General features: G+C 37.3%; 1 long non-coding RNA gene across 1 annotated transcript in view; it reads left to right on the top strand.

The window, feature by feature from the left end:
• The window catches only part of LOC118895735, a 96,169-nt gene extending 88,674 nt beyond the window's left edge, over window positions 1–7,495 (top strand). The window contains exon 3 of the long non-coding RNA XR_005020011.1: window positions 7,141–7,495. This is a non-coding gene — a long non-coding RNA (uncharacterized LOC118895735). The remainder of the gene's footprint in view (window positions 1–7,140) is intronic.
• Window positions 7,496–19,767: the final 12,272 nt, after the last annotated feature.

The following is a 19,767-nucleotide window of genomic DNA, read 5'->3' on the forward strand; positions in this document are numbered from 1 at the left end:
GTCAGAAGTGGTAAATCAGAGCTCCAGGGCTGTTATCAAGAAGGAAAACTCTACTGAAAAATGAAGAAGGAAAGGAAAAAAATCACTAGAAAACTATGTGAGGATCTATTTCAAAATACTGTACTAGATAAAGATCAGGACTCAAAATAAGAAGGAGGTATCCTCAACACTGCCACTCAAGAACTTTTTAATAATTGGTATATTGGCTGTCTTGATAATTAGTGAACATCCTAGGTTTTCACCCACTCTTGGAGTGCCTACTATGAGTCAAGCACTCTGCCAGGTGCTGACAATGAGATGGCTCACTGTCTTTCCTCAAGAAGCTGACAGTCCATATGCAATATTATAAGTGCTGTTCTAGAGATTGGATGGAGGAAGGGCTCTTAATCCAGCCTCAGGAGAGAGGGAAGATTTATCATTGGATTACTAGCTTCATATCAACTAAGGCCATGTCTCCATAACTTCTACACCCTCACTCAAAACCAACCACTATACATACCCCTAATAGATTCCCAATGAATTTGATGACAATCTCTGCTGAGACTTATAGATTGAGCAAGAGTTATACAGGTTATGAGAAAAGAAATAACTTTTCCAGCATGTCCAAGAGTAGAGACTCTAGGGTAACAGAAGTTCTAAGAATTGAAAGGCAAGTTTTAGATATGGCTGAAAAACTAAGTGTTGGTGGATGATGATGAGCCATGAGGCCAGACAGATATGCAAGAGCATACCTTGAAGATTTTTGTAGGCCATGTTAAAAAAAATATAAATATTTTACAGAGGAACATCAAAGTTCTTACTTTAAGAGGTTGAATAAACCAACAATCACAGTAAAATGTATGCTTAGGTTACTGCTACAAGAACGCAGAGGAGAGGCCATATAATCAAAGTTGGCTGTCCAAGAGGCCTTGCCAAAAATGTCACGCTTGAGCTTTGGATGAGCAAAGTGAAGAGAGATCATATTCAAGGGGGAAAAAAACGCACATCTGAAGACATGGAGGTGTAAAGTAGCATGGTGTTTAAACAAACCAATATGCCTAGAGTTATGGGTGATGAAACTAGAGGAATGAAAGTGACCAGACCATGCTGGTTTCTGTGTGCTAAGCTAAATTGTTGAACTTGACCCTGAAAGGAACAGAGAAACACTGAAAGACTTGAAGCAAGAGAATTACATGAGTAGATTTCCATTTTACTAAGATCTATACATGGTGTGGTTGAAAAGTAAGAAAACCAGTGAAAATGGTTCTCAGAGGGAAATTACCACCCTAGAAGGCAGTCTGAAAATTTGGGGAAGTTTTTGTTGTCACAGTATTAGGAGGCATTATGAGCATTTAGAAGACAAAAGGACAGGATGCTGGAGGTCTCCCAATGCCAGCAGCTCTGAACAAGGAAGATTGTTCCTGTACCACACACTACTTCCTAATGTCCCATTGGACAATCAAGTATGTGAAAAATCTTTTCCTAATTATCTGAATTAGAATCTAACACCATTTTACATATTAAAACAAAGTGGTTTTCACTGTTTTAATTTATAGTGAATTTTGCATGAAGGCGGGTACCATATAAACTGAGGTAAAATTTTATTTTGTTTTCTTTGGGACTTTATCAAGAGTTGTTCACCATTTCAGAGAAAAAAAAAAAATGCATCATGGAAACACTGTTTGTTACCGATGTAGCACACCTGAATTATAGCAGTTGTAGTGACTATGCTTCCACGGGCCCAAGCTTCCAGACCTGAGCTTTGACATCTTTTCTTTCACAACAGCCTTCTCTATGGCCCAGCCCCAGTTCCAGCCACAAGTCCTGCTAATGGTACCTCACCAGGCTCCAACCCTCCTGTAAGGAGTGGTCTTAAAGAAGATCTAGAAGTCATGAGAGACAATGTAATAGTTGAATTGGAAAGAAAATTGGATTTGAACAGTGGCTCTCCAACTCCAGTGTACTTGTATATGAGGATGAGAATTACCCCGGGAGCTGAATTTAAAAGGCAGACTCTCAAGCTCTACCCTCTGAGAATCTGGGTCAGCTCAAGGAGTAAGGCCAAAGAGTTTGAATTTTTAACTTAACTTTTAATTTTAAGTGTCCCCAGGGGACACTTGCAGACGTTAAGGCCTTGGAACAGCTTGGAGAACCACTACACGGGATGATGTCTAAGATCTCCTCTAAGCCTAATGTTCTCTGACCCGCTGAAGACTATGGCAAAGGGAATGAAGGGCTTCTATCCATTCCCTGACTAGGAACACCAAAACTCTAAGCACCACCATCCTGACCTTGGCTCCAACATAAGTGACCACATGAGTCACATGTGTGTTAGTGACCACCTAACATATGCTCTAAGCAACTGACAAAGTAACCACCTTGTCATTATGTACACAAAGTACCACCTTTAGTATTCACACACATCTATGAAAAGGTAAGTGTTTAAAAAAGACACAAAATGTGTAATGTACATCATAGCAGGTGTATAAGAAATAAAGTTTTGCCAAACTGTACTAAAATTTACTCCATAACAAGAGCAGTGCATTTTCTCCATGGCTGCCATAGATTTCATGGATCCTGAGAAACCCGGCCATTTTTAGAAATCCCATGAAATTTACCTTTCCACTCAAATCCACATGAAATCAAAATTTTTCCCTACGAGTCCCCATAAAATTGGCACATTTCCTCAGAAGACCCCATGAAATTATAAAGAATATTGCAGATTCTTTGCTCCTGGCCCTTGTTGCACATCTTAAAGAAACAGGTTAGATTATAGAATTATTTCATTTTTCTGATAAAAAGATGAAGTTGACCCAATTTTTTCCTTAAATAATCATTGTTACCCATTTTTCTAATCATTCTTTAAAAATAGAATGTATCTTTACTTTGAAGGAGTAAGCATTTCTGGAAAATCACCTGAAGTTAGGAAGTTATGAATTAAGGGACTATCCAATTGTTTTCACATTCACAAACTATGCAATATTCAAGTCAAAATAATATTTTCCCCAAAGCAAAAAGTCTCATCTCATTGTAATATACAAATTTACAATGGCAAACAACATCTTTTATAAAGTTCTACTTCATCGGATATTGTGAGAATCAAATGAGATCATGAATGTACAAGTACAGATGGTAATGTGCTTTAGAAATATAGAATGGTAAGGTGGGATAGTTTTAGAATTAATGAGAAAAAATTGATTATTATAATAAATGAAAATATAGACATTTCTGCCAAAAGTAGCACATGTATTCCAATTAATACAAAATGAATACTCAGCCTTTTTTGTTCACAAAGAAAAATTGAATGTGAAAAAAATTAAAAGGGGATCACGGCAACACAAAGCAAAATTGCAACAGATAGATGGTTTTAAGTTATGACTATTTATGTGTTATGAAAATGAAAGGAACACACATATTTCATATTCCTATAGTAATCATAAAATCTTACCCTCCTGGTTTTACCTAGATCTTTATTCCCTCTGGTTGTTAAGCAAAACAAGCTCTCAGTTCAAGTTGGTAAGGCCGCACTTAAAATGTCATTTCCTGAATGTGAGCCAGTATTCCATTCAAAGGAGGAAGTTTTGCTGCAGACGTACCCTTCTAAATGGTAATCGATCTAACAGAAATTCTAAGCTGCCCTTGTACTTTGACTTTGAATCATGTGAATATTTAATCTTTTATTAGATTCATCATCCAACAATCACAAATCCAGAAAGATGCTGGGGATGACCACAAAAATCAGTATAATGAAGAGAGTTACTCCAAGATGTCAGCCAGAAATTTTAACAATATATCTAGCTACCACACAAAACAGACAGATGCAACTACAGAGAGGAAAAAGTCATTTAACTTGTTCTGATATTTGGAATTCTGATTTTGATCCAGATGCGAGAGACTGGGCTGTCCTGGTAAAAACATCAGTGTAGAAAGAAAAGCACTTCTGGCTCTCTACCAACATTGATTGGATTCCCCTTTAGGTTAATCAATCTGCAGCTGAATTAACTTTCTTTCTGTTGTGATAACCTTTCAGGTTTTCTGCCAACACACAGCAGATGGAATCTGGGGTTGAAAAGCAGAGGAATGGGATTCTAATCCTAACTTTGCTATTAAATAGTGATGTGACCTTGTGTGCCTCAGTTAACCTCTTTGAGCTTCATTTTCCTTATCTGTAAAATGGGGACAGTAATCCCTCATCTGACAACTTTTCCGAGTTTTAGTAAAGCTCATAGCACATTTTTAATGGAAAAGAGCTGTGCACTTGTAAAAGCATTTCTCAGAAGGAAATTCAGTGAACAGGGGACCTCCAGGAGCATCCTTCTGAAGCCATAGCCAAGGGATACCCCTCAAGTACTTTCCACATTCAGGATGTTTGGACTGAGCAGAGGAGGCATGTATATCTGTCAGCAAACCACTCTTTATGCCTTGGATTTCTAATCTACAAACAACCTGGGTAATGAAATTGAAACTGATGTTTTTCATGTTATAATGTGTTCTGAACATTGAGTGCTTAAAACAAACAAACACACCTTTGGTCAAATGTCAATAATCCAGAGCTTTTCACCTGTTGATAAATCAGTTTAGTCCTTGGCTCTCTGTTTAATGAACTCATGGGGTAAGTTATATTACTTTCCTTACTTTATTGATGATGAAACTAAAATGCAGAGATGTGGTTGACTGTCCTAGGGTCCTCAGTTAGGAAGTAATGGAGCAGGGCGTTGAATCCAAGCAGTCAGTCACCTGTCCCATGAGGCCCTTGTCTTTGTTTCCATTTATACTTTAAAGTAGCTTCTAAAAAGCTTTGTTAACAAAAAGGGTTGTCTGTAAATTTTTTTTTTTTATTAACAGACAATTTGGGGGTAGAGAGTAGAATTTAGGATTGGTTAAGGAAAACTTATGTAAAGGTAAAGCAAAAATACTAATTTACAAAATGCAGTTTACTATTTTTTTACCTTTATTAAAAAAATAAGAATAAACCAGTAGTGTTAGAAATTACCACACTAAGAAATTTTTGTGATTGGTCAAAAGTGAAATTGTTACTATTATGTGTTTTCCATGTTCCCTTGCCTAGACAAAGCAAACACACAACAACAACAAAACTCACACGCTGCCCTGAAGGTCCCAATGCTCACATGTAGAAACTCTAGGCTCTAAGAATTGAGGTGAAATGGAGTGTGGACTGTGAACTGAATGGCTTAGAGAAATGTCACTCATCCTGTTGCCAGGGACAACTGGTGTTTCTTCAAAGCTATAAGACTACAGTTGACCCTTGAACAACTTGGGGATTAGGAACACCGATCCTCCACACAGCTGAAAAATGCCATCTAATTTAGTCAGCCATGCATATCCAAGATCCGAATTCAACCAACCATCCATCATGTAGTACTGCTGTATTTACTACTGAAAAAAATCCACATAAGTGGATCAGTGCATATAAGTGGATCAAACCTGTGCTGTTCAAGTGTCAACTATATTTATATTTGACAACGCATTTAAGTAAAGTGATTGCCTGGCTGAGGTGTCCTGAAATCTGTCTGTCACACAGTCTCCACGACTCACAACTTTTCCCAAAATTGATAAGCTTTATAAACGGAGCATAAATATTGCACAAATAATACTCAATTCATCTGAAGTATCATAGGATTTCATATGTGGAATTTTAAAAATATTAAATAGTAGGAAAAGAGTTGGCTACTATACTTCAACTAAATGGTTATATTTCTTTCTTTATAACATTATCAATATCCTGGGATTTTTCTGCACCATAAAAATACATTTGTTAATTTATCTACTCACTAATTTTACAGCTATTTAATGAACCCCTGCTCTGTAACAGACACTAAGCCTGGTTCTGAAAATTCAGATATGACCACGATCCCCTCCCTCTCCCATGCTCAAGGTTGTTTCAGGGTAGTGTAGTAGAAGTCAGCCATCAGGCAATTGAAATACGATGTGTAATTAGAACATTGCTTGCTGCTATACCAGTTGCCTCAGGAGTGGATTAGCAAGAATTGTTGCCTTTCCTATGGCCTAAGAAGTAGCTGGGCTTAAATCAGCATGCTGATACCACACCTAAGAAGGCTAGCAACTGGGCAAAAATACATCTAGAGGCTGTAGGATGGGGGGGGGGGGTGTTCATCAGGAAGGAGCTGAGGAGAGGTCAGAAGTCAAGCTAGAGTGGATCCTTGTGTCACAAAATTGAGGACGCTCCTGAAGTGTCCACATGTGAACCCCAAAGAAGTGCAATCATTTGGGTACTTTGCCCCGCAGATGGTGTCTATGACCAGTTGAAGATTGGGTTGGGGGTGGGTAAGAGCAGTGACTGACAAGGGTCTACAGCAGGAGCCATTAAAGAAACAGAACCAACCTCCTGTGTCAAATCCCTCCCACCTGTTTCAACACAAAACCAAATGGAAATCGGAGTTGAGTAGATAAGCTCCACTCCTGACTCAAGCTATTAGTCAAACCAGGGCTGGAGAGACGGGAGTGTTACCCTGGATATGAGGTTATAATTTTAAATTTGACAGGACTGATCTTTTTTATAACACCTGAAAGTGATCAGACAACCATGGGATTTACCTGAGATGTTACTGAATGCGAAAACCATTTGAAGGGGGTCATATGAGAAATAAGAAAACTGTCTCTTCTTTGTAACTTTGGGAGAGTTAGTACTATTCAAAATCATAGCTATAAGTGTGATAAATAAGATATACGTGTCAACAAGGATATGGTGAGGGCACTTAAAGGGGACAACTGACGTAATACTGAGATGCTAAAGGGGTCTCAGAAATGTTTATAGTTACGAGCAGACTCTCACCTCTGTTAGCTTCTATAAGCCTCTCTTTTTTTCTTTTGTGAAGTTACTTTGTGAAGTCAAAGTCATTGAGTCATGTTTATTTTGGCCTTAACTCTAGATCACTGGCTTTTAAAAATAGTAAAGGCCTTGCTTTGCACAATGCATAGTCAAGTCCATTCTTTATTTATTTATTTTTAATAAGTGAGCTCTACTTTGGACCATGGTGATTTCATTCCTTTAACTGGCTGACTCACCTTAAAGCATCTTGAGGACGGAGAAGTTTGTTCTTAGGTTGTAAAGAGAAACATGAGTGCCTGATGGAAGCACAGATTTCAAAAACCGTATCATTTGCGTTACTTGTATTACAGGTAGGGAACGAGGAAGAGAAGCAGAACATGAGAATAATAAGTACAAGCCATTCTGAGGAGCACCAGAGCCAGGCCTTCACCTGACTTCCCGTGGGGACGCTGCAGTCTCATTCGCGCTACGATGGAAGCTGGCACCAAGGAGAGAGATGCTAGTCCTGCCTCATTGTTCACCACCAGGTGCGACTGAGCCGCTCACACCTGCACTCACCCTCTCCTCCCTGGCCTGTTGCAGAGCATGCTTTAAAGAGAGAGGTCCAGGAACTGACACAAAGAAGTTTCCTTGTTTCTTCTTTAGGTTCTTCTGCCTGATTTTATCCTCGGCCCCTTTTGTCTCATACCATGTATACTAAGACTATAAGAAATGAAATGGGGGGGCTTCCCTGGTGGCGCAGTGGTTGAGAATCTGCCTGCCAATGCAGGGGACACGGGTTCGAGCCCTGGTCTGGGAAGATCCCACATGCCGCGGAGCAACTGGGCCCGTGAGCCACAACTACTGAACCTGCGCGTCTGGAGCCTGTGCTCCACAACAAGAGAGGCCGCGACAGTGAGAGGCCCGCGCACCGCGATGAAGAGTGGCCCCCGCTCTCCACAACTAGAGAAAGCCCTAGCACAGAAATGAAGACCCAACACAGCCAAAAATAAATTAAATAATTAATTTAAAAAAAAAAAAAAAAAAGAAATGAGATGCAAACCCTCTGGAACTAGAGTATTTTAAGGGAATAGACTCTCAAACCAAAAGCAGCCATTTTATTCAGGAAGCTTTTAACATGCCTTTCTCTGACAATGCTTTTACTTTTATATAATTAAGAGATTTAAAAACCTGGAAAACGTGAATGGTTTTTGCTCATATGTATGCCCATATATACACAGCACTCACAATGAATGATGTGTTATTTTGTGCAACCAACCAAAAAGTATTCCTTTGCAGTTTAATCATTTTCATCTTTACTTGTTGCAAAGCCTGGCCCAAGTTGTACACTGAATGTTCGAAAGCGACTTTATGCTACAATTATTTAAACTGAAAAGAAAGACTTTTCAAGTGGGAATAATAAAATTATCTAGTTTCACAAACTGACACCTATTCCACCAATAAAGTGCTGTTACATTTTTGAGCATCTATTTAAAATCATTACTTGTAATTTAGGAAACTGCTATCATTTAGCACTTGGTTGTATGGACTAGTAATGATTTTTCTTCATCATAGATAATTAAAATTTAGTACAAATTAGATTATATAATCATGTAGCCCCTTTTTCTAAAATTATTACATTTCAACAGTATAATTTAAATGTACAATGTGAATAATATACAAATATTTGAAATGCAATATAAAGAAAGTAAATGTAAGATACAAACGAGGTACATTTTCATATAACTGTTATCAGATTTATTAAGTGAAAACCAACCTGGTTTTAAAGTTTGCACACTTATAGCTTATAAGCCTTTAAGCCTTCTTATATTCTTGCTCTTGGGTTTTGTTTTGCTTTGATTTTCTTGGCAAAAATTTCAAAAAGCCGTAGTGACTCTTGCATCTCTATTTATAAGTATGGGAAAAAGTGACTCAATTGACTTTAATTGTTAAGTTTAATCACTCAACCAGTATACATTAAGAGAAAACAACTTCAGTAATAACGATCAACAACAACAAAAAAGAAACTTCACGTTAGATGTAGTTTTGCACTTTGGAAAGTAGATGGGAATTTCCTAAAAAGTTAAACATACATTTACTATATGACTCAGCAAATCTACTCCTAAGTATCTGCCCCGTCCCCCAAAAGAAAGGTGTATGTCCTCACAAAGACTAATGTGAATGCTCATAGCAGCATTATTCAAAATTTATAAATAATAGAGACAGTTTAAAAATCCATCAACAGTTGAATGGCAAAACAAACTGTGGTATATCCACATGATGGAATACTACTCAACAATGGAAATGGAATGAATTAGTGGATACATGCAACATGAAACCTCAGAAACATTACACTGTGAAAGAAGTTTTACACAAAGGACTACTTATAGTACGATTATATGAAATTTCTAAAAATAGCAAAACTGTAGAGACAGAGAACAGATCAACGTTTACCTGGGGCTGGTGATAGGAGTGAGGATTGGCTAAACTGGGCATTAGGGAATTTGTGGGGATGATGAAAATGTTGTAAAACTAGATTGTGTTGCTGATTAAACAACTTTAAATTTAATAAAACTCCACCAAACTGTACACATAGAATCAGTGGATTTTATGGTAAATTACATATAGAGAGAGCTTTGAAAAATCAAGGCTTGGACTTCCCTGGTGGTGCAGTGGTTAAGAATCCACCTGCCAATGCAGGGGACATGGGTTCGATACCTGGTCCAGGAAGATCTCACATGCCGTGGAGCAACTGAGCCCATGCTCCACAGCGACTGAGCCTGCACTCTAGAGCCCGCGAGCCACAACTACTGAGCCTGCATGCCACAGCTACTGAAGCCCGTGCGCCCAGAGCCCCTGCTGTGCAACAAGAGAAGACACTGCAATGAGAAGCCCACTCACCACAACAAAGAGTAGTCCCCCTTGCCACAACTAGAGAAAGCCCACACGCAGCAACAAAGACCCAACACAGAAAAATAAATTAAAAAATAAATAAATAAATAAATAAATAAATAAAATTGCCATCCCTCAAACCACTAAAAAAAAAAAGTTAAAAAAAAATCAAGGCTTGTTCTATTCTCCTTCTACTAATACTTCATATATTTCTCTGCTTTTTATTCATGATCAGAGTAGAACATTTTTCATTCTGTGATCTTCTACTGAAAACTCACCCAAATATAGCAGCTCTTCATATCTCCCTCCTTCTGTCTGCCTGGCTTATTCATTCATTCTGTCATTCAATTATTCAACAAAACTATATTGAGCATCTACAAAGTATCAAGCCCTGCTCTAGGTGCAAGATGAATAAGTCATCTCCTAATGCTCCTCTTTTCTTCTAATTACAAACTCTCTTCATTTTAGAGCCACTCTTTCCCCATCTTCCCTATTTATACTTACTATCCTATATAGGTCAGTGATTTGCAAGTTGGTTCAGTGCTTTGCAGATGTGCTACTTCACTTGAAAGTGTAAAGCTTTTCTACTTTAATAAATATATCTTTAAAACACCTAACCAATTCAAAATTAATTAATTTATTAAAATATTTATTCAGTGGTTTCTTCCAAAAAACACACCAGGCAACACCAATGGTTTGGGACAAAGGACTTTCACTTTGCTCAGCAGTGTCAACTTAACTGTCTCCATTATTGACAGTTAAGGCAGTTCTGGAATTGTGTAAAGGGTACTGTCCACTCTAAGAAGAGATTTCTAAGCCTGCTTTGGAGATGTCCCTAAATCCAAAACTGACCTCTGAACTGGGATCCATTTTTCAGACTAAGTGTGATGGACTTAAATAGTGTCCAGAAACAATTTAGGACGGTTTAATTTCCTAGGTTCATCCATTCACTCTTCCTACAAAGATGTCCATCTTGTAACTCTTGTGCACCAAATATCAAGCCATACACTGGTGTGCAAGATGAATAAGGCCTAGAGTTTGCCCTCAAAGTGCTTACAGTATGAGAGACAAACAAGTAAAATGACAAGACTGATAAGAGCAAAACAATGAAAACATATACAGAGAATAGAAACTATATATACAGTGTTTTATATATATATATATATATATATATATATATATATATATATTTTTTTTTTTTTTTCCTGAAGGTGAGTGATATTGAGCTGATTTTCAAAAACTAAGTCATGGTCTGACTGATATACTAAGGGTAGGATGGTAAGGCATTCAAACTAAAGGAAAAATGTATGCAAAAGTTACCTTCAGGGAATTATATATAACACAAACAGATGCAGTGCATGGTGTAACTGGGGAAGTAGCTTGACAAAACTGAACATTTATTTCCTCAAGAGTTGAATAATAAATGAATTTATATACTAGTCATAATACTGTGATTAATAAAAAATATACATTTAGTCATTCAGATGACCCAAATATATTTCTCATACATATTTGGTCTTCATCCATGGTTCCTGGCTCACAGCTCCCAAAATCCTTGGAATTGCCTAAATGTTGCGAATGATAAAAAGTGTCTTTTGTTATGTTAATGAGCTGACTTTTGGAGAGCAGCTAAGGGTGTGGGCTGGTTGCCAGTGATTAGAGGGTTGGAACTTTCAGTCCCACGCCCTGATTTCTGGGAAGGAGAGAGGAGCTTGAGGTTGAATCAATTGCCATTGGCCAATGAGTTGGTCAATCATGTCTATGTAATGAAGCCTCCATAAAATCCTTCCCCAGAAAAGCTTTTTGGTCCTTTTTTGGACAGCATCCATGTTGGAAAACCAGAATGCTTCCATGTGCCACCAAGCCACGTCTCATGCTCCAGGAGGACAGAAGTGCCTTTGTTCAGGACCTCACCAGATGTATCTCTTCATCTGGCTCTTGATTCATATCCTTTAATATTCTTTTATAATAAATTGATAATCTAGTGAGTAAAAGGGTTTTCTTGAGTTCTGTGAGCCTTTCTAACCAACTAACTGAACCCAAGGAGTGGGTCATGGGGACCTCTAATATATAGCCAGTTGGTCAGAAGTAGAGGAAATAACGGGCTTGTGACTGGAATCTGAGTGGTGGGTGGTCTTGTGAGACTGAGCCAACTACCTGTGGAATTTGATTCTATCTGCAGGTAGATAGTGTCAGAATTGAGGTGAATCCTTGGACACTCTGTTGGCATCCAAGAATTGGTGTGGGTGAGACTAAACACACACACACACACACACACTGGAATTGGGTCTAGGAACTCTTTTTCACCAGTCAAGAAATTATACTTTGATAGATAGTAAGTGTTCATTGAAGTGTTTTAATAGGCAAGAAACATGAAATAGACCAATTTTATGGCAGTATGGGGGATGGGGGAATGACTGGTTTGAATTTTTTAGATGGTAAAGGAGAGGAAGAGATGTGGGATGATTTTTCCATTTCCCTGGCTTTTCCGGAACCGATCACGACTTAGTGGGTAAGAATTCTGGTAACTCTCATACTTGGAAAGTAAGTGGCCCTCAGATTTTTGTTAGACAATGCCCAGAAATATTAGTACGCCAGCCTTCAGAATCTAGATTAGCAATTCAAGTCTATTTTCTCTATGCACAGATTTTTTTTTCCCATTTCTGATTTCACTCATGCTTAACAAAGACATGACTCTCTTCAGTCTTCTATAATATCATTTGCTGGAGAAATCACTTGGTGACCAATACTGCTATAAACACAAACACAAGGATTGTATCAGAGAGAAAATAATTCGCTCCCCAATATTTAACCAATTTTTTTTCAATACTCTGGCCCTTTTTTTTCATATAAAATGATTAACTTAATAAAATTTAAAGCATTTTCAATTTAAATATATATCTTTAAAAAGTTCATTTATGCAGAGACTTTGTGAAATCTGCTTCTTCTCCATCAATCCCAGCATTTTGAGAAATGAGGAAGAAACCTTTGGACAAAAGGATGTGCACTCCAAAAAAAAAAGAGGCACATGAGGAGCAGAAGTCACTAATGTATGCAACACCACCCCTCCCACATAAACATCGGGCTTTACCTGGTCCAGTTTCGATGCTTGCCTTTACCCAGTCATTCAGTGACAAAAGAGGAGACTGTGTTGATTTGAGAAATATTATAGCATACAAAAATAATTCTCTTGCAGTTATTTATAATAAATCTTTTACTCTCTTATTGTTCAAGGACTTTTTTTGTTTTTTTTCCTGAAACTGCTCCTATCTCATCTTTCAGTGTTATTCCTTTGTAGTGAGCAGTTTGGTTTCTGTAAAACTATCATCTGTACACACTGATGTTTTCATTTCACGTGGTACATGGCCCTTTGACCCTATCTTCCAACCTGGTCAGAAGCACAGATGTCAAGTGATAGAAGTATTCCCATTCAGGGTAATTGATCAAAGTAAAAGTCTTACATAAATCAGACTCACATAAATATAAAAAATAAAAAAGAAACTGAAATTTGGTGTCATCTGTGAAAATTGTCTCTTTGGTTGAATTTGTATGGAAATATCTTAAATTCGGGCTCTAGAATGATGTTTTGCTTCCATCAGCTTTAACGCACCTGAAGGTGTGGGTCCTGGGAAAGATTTCCGGTAATAGACTTTAGTATTGGTTGCTGTGACCAAACACTTCATTTAAAAACAGTTCTGACATGTTGTGTTCAAAATATGTCTAAATGTAAGGAAGAAAAAAGTTTGGTCCTGCAAAGGACTCAGATTTAAAACTGGGAGTGGGGATGAACAAAACCAGGTTTCCTTAAAAGCACATAGGAAATATAATATCAGAGTTGTGTATTCTAAGTAATACTCATTAGTAGTCATTAACAAAGAAAAAAAATGAAGTGAGAGAAGTTATTTTTAAAAAGATAAATAGCAGGACATTTTCTCTTCATCAGCAATAATATTGTGAAAGTAACCATTTTTTAAATGGAGGTAAGTTATCATGGGTTCTTTGATAACTAGGGAAGAAAGAGCAGAAAGAGGGTACCTTGTCTATATATTTCTATTCTGAGGTGGAAATGGGAAAGATAAGAATATAAGGTGATTTAGAAACACAGCAGGTATACAGAAGCCTTGAGATGAGTTGCCCTTTCACAAGTACTAACTGGATAGAGAGACCCAGGTAAGAGGTCAGTGGCTTTTCTCTAATAAGGAGCTGAAAAGAATAATGAGGTGATGCCTGAAGCAAAAGCTGCAGGAGCCAGGCTCCGCGTGTCACAGAAATATTAGCATTTGTGAGCGGAGCAGCGAATAGGTTCAATGCAATGCAAAGGACAATAGATCAACATTTCAGGTTGGACTGAAACAGAAATTAAAAATAGATTAAAAACATACTTGTGTTTAGGTATTGGTATTTCTTTCAGTCTTGCCTCCCAAATCTGAGAAATGAACTCTTAAATGTAATTTGCAGAGTAGAAATTATATTCCTGTTGTCTAAATCAAAATTAAAATAATAGTGAAAGGTGACGTCAAAATATATATTTTGTGTGTGTGTGTGTGTGTGTGTGTATTTTAAAGAACTCATACTCTAGCCTGGAAGTGTGATATTTTTTCTCCTCTATCTCAAGTTATCATACTAGGAAAAGAATAACTCATTCAGTCTGAGTTCCACAATCTATAGCCAATGCTGTCTACATCAGATCCGCTACCTACAATGCAGGAATTGTGCCTAGAAGGAATCAGTCAGCCTAAACTGAAAATACCCTATTTTTGTAATGACATTTACAAAACTACTGTCATTTTTGAAAGTTAGAATTAGGTTTTGAAAGTTTTAACATTTGTACACAACAATTTAAAAAGAGAGGCCATATTATGAAGAGATGGTGGGGAGAGTCTCTGTTAACTAGGGGGAAAGTCACTCTGATAAATGTTCTTAATGTTAATTATGAAATTGGAAGTGACTTCCAGCCATTCAACATGCAGTCAGAAGAGCGAGCCATAGTTCAGATGTTCCTGGTGTCCTATGGTAACTAGGTCTGTTCAGAGGAATTGCGTTCCCTCCAGCCTGTCTTAAACTACAAGTACTCCCCAAGGACTAAATTTGACCTAGAAAATTTTGGCACACATATGGTTAGTAAGGTAAGTACATCATTCAAGGTGAGCAGTCGTTCCTGTCCCTGATAGCATTCAGCATACTACCTCTGGCTAAAAGACTCATTTCTAAACCTCAAAGGCTACTCCTACCCTCTCAGCAAACTCTCTTCCCCATTTGCATTGGGCTTTACTACGTTCCATATTCCTTTCCTTCTGGAACCTCAGGCTGTAGCATGGCCACATACGGTATGTGCTGGCAACCTAGAAGGGGGAGGGAGTTAATGTTCAATGGGATACACTTTGAACAGTAAGCAGAGGAATCCAGAAGATAAATTCCTCTCCCCTCCTCCCCTCTGCAGACTATACAAGAAACCATGGTTCCACATGGTTCCCCAGAGCCATCCCAAAAGACTAGTTAAATGTCTATGTCTTCTTTGGAAGCTGTGGCCACTTCGATAACATATCGTGTTACATATGCTTTCCCTTCGTCTCTTCCTCACTTCCTTTTTCCCTTCACTCTTGCTGCCCCTGAACTGTACTCTACAATAAAGCATTAACATATAGATTTCACCTCAGATTCATTCTGTTGTCTAAGGCTAAGCGTGGATGCCTGACAAATTTCATTATTTTGATTGAATGCCATCATAAGCAGAAATTATTGGCCCATGATAATATCTAATCAAAAGTCTTTACCTAATTCAGAACACTATGGATCAAGTGTCCTCTATTTTTTATAGAAACACAAAAGGATAAAAAGCACAAACACAAGGTTTTCAGTTGTGGATTTACAGATGGTACAGATGCTACCCTGATTTTATCTTCAGGAAAGGACAAGAAGACTTTGACATATCTCAATTTAGGAAATTAGTGATTGCCTATTAATCCTATATGTTTATGTGAGATGGGAAAAAAAGTCATTACATTGTGGTTCCAGAAGTATTAGGCCCCAAAAGAGACTTTCCTGAAGGTGTCCTTTAATACTTCTACACATAAATTCTGGATATATAGAACTTCTCCAAACACAACACTATAAAACTCTCAGACTTCCATGTCCTTGCACAAGCTATTCATTCCCCCTGAATATCCTACACACACACACTCACACACACACACACACGCACACATACACTTTCTACCTTGAAAACTGATGATTCAGCTAAAGACCTTTTTTGTGACTTCCCCAACTGTCCCTCCTTCTCATTGCAAAATTGTTTCTGCCTCCTATTTATACTTCTATTCCAACACCTCTCTCATAGACAGCACCTATATTTCTACTGGCCTTTTTTTTTTTTTTTAATTTTATTTTATATATTTTTTTATACAGCAGGTTCTTACTAGTCATCAATTTTATACACATCAGTGTATACATGTCAATCCCAATCGCCCAATTCATCACACCACCATTCCCACCCACCCGCAGCTTTCCCCCCTTGGTGTCCATAAGTTTGCCCTCTACATCTGTGGCTCAACTTCTGCCCTGCAAACTGGTTCATCTGTACCATTTTTCTAGGTTCCACATACATGCATTAATATACGATATTTGTTTTTTCTTTCTGACTCACTTCACTCTGTACAACAGTCTCTAGATCCATCCACGTCTCTACAAATGACCCAATTTCATTCCTTTTTATGGCTGAGTAATATTCCATTGTATATATGTACCACATCTTCTTTATACATTCACCTGTCGATGGGCATTTAGGTTGCTTCCATGACCTGGCTATTGTAAATAGTGCTGCAATGAATATTGGGGTGCACGTGTCTTTTTGAATTATGGTTTTCTCTGGGTATATGCTCAGTAGTGAGATTGCTGGATCATACGGTAATTCTATTTTTAGCTTTTTAAGGAACCTCCATACTGTTCTCCATAGTGGCTGTATCAATTTACATTCCCACCAACAGTGCAAGAGGGTTGCCTTTTCTCCACACCCTCTCCAGCATTTGTTGTTTGTACATTTTCTGATGATACCCATTCTAACTGGTGTGAGGTGATATCTCTTTGTAGTTTTGATTTGCATTTCTCTAATAATTAGTGATGTTGAGCAGCTTTTCATGTGCTTCTTGGCCATCTGTATGTCTTCTTTGGAGAAATGTCTATTTAGATCTTCTACCTATTTTTGGATTGGGTTTCTTTTTCTAATATTGAGCTGCATGAGCTGTTTATATATTTGGAGATTAATCCTTTGTCTGTAGATTCGTTTGCAAATATTTTCTCCCATTCTGAGGGTTGTCTTTTCCTCTTGTTTATGGTTTCCTTTGCTGTGCAAAAGCTTTGAAGTTTCATTAGGTCCCATTTGTTTATTTTTGTTGTTATTTCCATTACTCTAGGAGGTGGATCAAAAAAGATCTTGCTGTGATTTATGTCAAAGAGTGTTCCTCCTGTTTTCCTCTAAGGGTTTAATAGTGTCTGGTCTTACATTTAGGTCTCTAATCCATTTTGAGTTTATTTTTGTGTATGGTATTAGGGAGTGTTCTAATTTCATTCTTTTACATGTAGCTCTCCAGTTTTCCCAGCACCGCTTACTGAAGAGACTGTCTTTTTTCCATTGTATATCCTTGTCTCCTTTGTCATAGATTACTTGACCACAGGAGCGTGGGTTTATCTCTGGGCTTTCTATCTTGTTCCATTGATCTATGTTTCTGTTTTTGTGCAAGTACCATATTGTCTTGATTACTGTAGCTTTGTAGTAAAGTCTGAAGTCAGGGAGTCTGATTCCTCCAGCTCCGTTTTTTTCCCTCAAGACTGCTTTGGCTCTTCAGGGTCTTTGGTGTCTCCATACAAATTTTAAGATTTTTTGTTCTAGTTCCGTAAAAAATGCCATTGGTAATTTGATAGGGATTGCATTGAATCTGTAGGTTGCTTTGGGTAGTATAGTCATTTTCACAATATTGATTCTTCCAATGCAAGAACATGGTATATCTCTCTATCTGTTGGTATCATCTTTAATTTCTTTTATCAGTGTCTTATAGTTTTCTGCATACAGGTCTTTTGTCTCCCTTGGTAGGTTTACTCCTAGGTATTTTATTCTTTTTGTTGCAGTGGTAAACGGGAGTGTTTCCTTAATTTCTCTTTCAGATTTTTCATCATTAGTATATAAGAATGCAAGAGATTTCTGTGCATTAATTTTGTATCCTGCAACTTTACCAAATTCATTGATTAGCTCTAGAAGTTTTCTGGTAGCATATTTAGGATTCTCTATGTATAGTATCATGTCATCTGTAAACAGTGACAGATTTACTTCTTCTTTTCCAATTTGGATTCCTTTTATTTCTTTTTCTTCTCTGATTGCCGTGTCTAGGACTTCCAAAACTATGCTGAATAATAGTCATGAGAGTGGACATCCTTGTCTTGTTCCTAATCTTAGAGGAAATGCTTTCAGTTCAGTTTTTCACCATTGAGAATGATGTTTGCTGTGGGTTTGTCATATATGGCCTTTATTATGTTGAGGTAGGTTCCCTCTATGCACACTTTCTCAAGAGTTTTTATCATAAATGGGTGTTGAATTTTATCAAAAGCTTTTTCTGCATCTATTGAGATGATCATATGGTTTTTCTTCTTCAATTTGTTAATATGGTGTATCACATTGATTGATTTGCATATATTGAAGAATCCTAGCATCCCTGGGATAAATCCCACTTGATCATGGTGTAGGATCCTTTTAATGTGTTGTTGGATTCTGTTTGCTAGTATTTTGTTGAGGATTTTTGCATCTAAATTCATCAGTGATATTCGTCTGAAATTTTCTTTTTTTGTAGTATCTTTGTCTGGTTTTGGTAACAGGGTGATGGTGGCCTCATAGAATGTGTTTGGGAGTGTTCCTTCCTCTGTAATTTTTTGGAAGAGTTTGAGAAGCCTGGGTGTTAGCTCTTCTCTAAATGTTTGATAGAATTCACCTGTGAAGCCATCTGGTCCTGGACTTTTGTTTGTTGGAAGATTTTTAATCACAGTTTCAATTTCATTACTTGTGATTGGTCTGTTCATATTTTCTAGTTCTTCCTGGTTCAGTTTTGGAAGGTTATACCTTTCTAAGAATTTGTCCATTTCTTCCAGGTTGTCCATTTTATTGGCATAGAGTTGCTTGTAGTAATCTCTTATGATGCTTTGTATTTCTGCATTGTCCATTGTAACTTCTCTTTTTTCATTTCTAATTCTACTGATTTGAGTCTTCTCCCTCTTTTTCTTGATGAGTCTGGCTAATGGTTTATCAATTTTGTTTATCTTCTCAAAGAACCAGCTTTTAGTTTTAGTGATCTTTGCTATTGTTTTCTTTGTTTCTATTTCATTTATTTCTGCTTTTATCTTTATGGTATTATTTCTTTCCTTCTGCTAACTTTGGGTTTTGTTTGTTCTTCTTTCTCTAGTTCCTTTAGGCATAAGGTTAGATTGTTTATTTGAGATTTTTCTTGGTCTTGAGGAAGGCTTGTATAGCTATAAACTTCCCTCTTAGAACTGCTTTTGCTGCATCCCATAGGTTTTGCATCATCGTGTTTTCATTGTCATTTGTCTCTAGGTATTTTTTGATTTCCTCTTTGATTTCTTCAGTGATCTCTTGGTTATTTAGTATCGTATTGTTTAGCCTCCATGTGTTTGTGTTTTTTACATTCTTTTCCCTGTAATTGATTTCTAATCTCATAGCGTTGTGGTCAGAAAAGATGCTTGATATGATTTCAATTTTCTTAAAATTACTAAGGCTTGATTTGTGACCCAAGATGTGATCTATCCTGGAGCATGTTCCATGCACACTTGAGGAGAAAGTATAATCTGCTATTTTTGGATGGAATGTCCTATAAATATCAATTAAATCTATCTGGTCTATTGTGTCATTTAAAGCTTCTGTCTCCTTATTTATTTTCATTTTGGATGATCTGTCCATTGGTGTAAGTGAAGTGTTAAAGTCCCCCACTATTATTGTGTTACTGTCGATTTCCTCTTTTATAGCTGTTAAGAGTTGTCTTATGTATTGAGGTGCTCCTATGTTGGGTGCATATATATTTATAATAGTTATATCTTCTTCTTGGATTGAT

Source organism: Balaenoptera musculus, chromosome 5 (genome assembly GCF_009873245.2).
Source record: "Balaenoptera musculus isolate JJ_BM4_2016_0621 chromosome 5, mBalMus1.pri.v3, whole genome shotgun sequence".
NCBI lineage: Eukaryota > Metazoa > Chordata > Mammalia > Artiodactyla > Balaenopteridae > Balaenoptera > Balaenoptera musculus.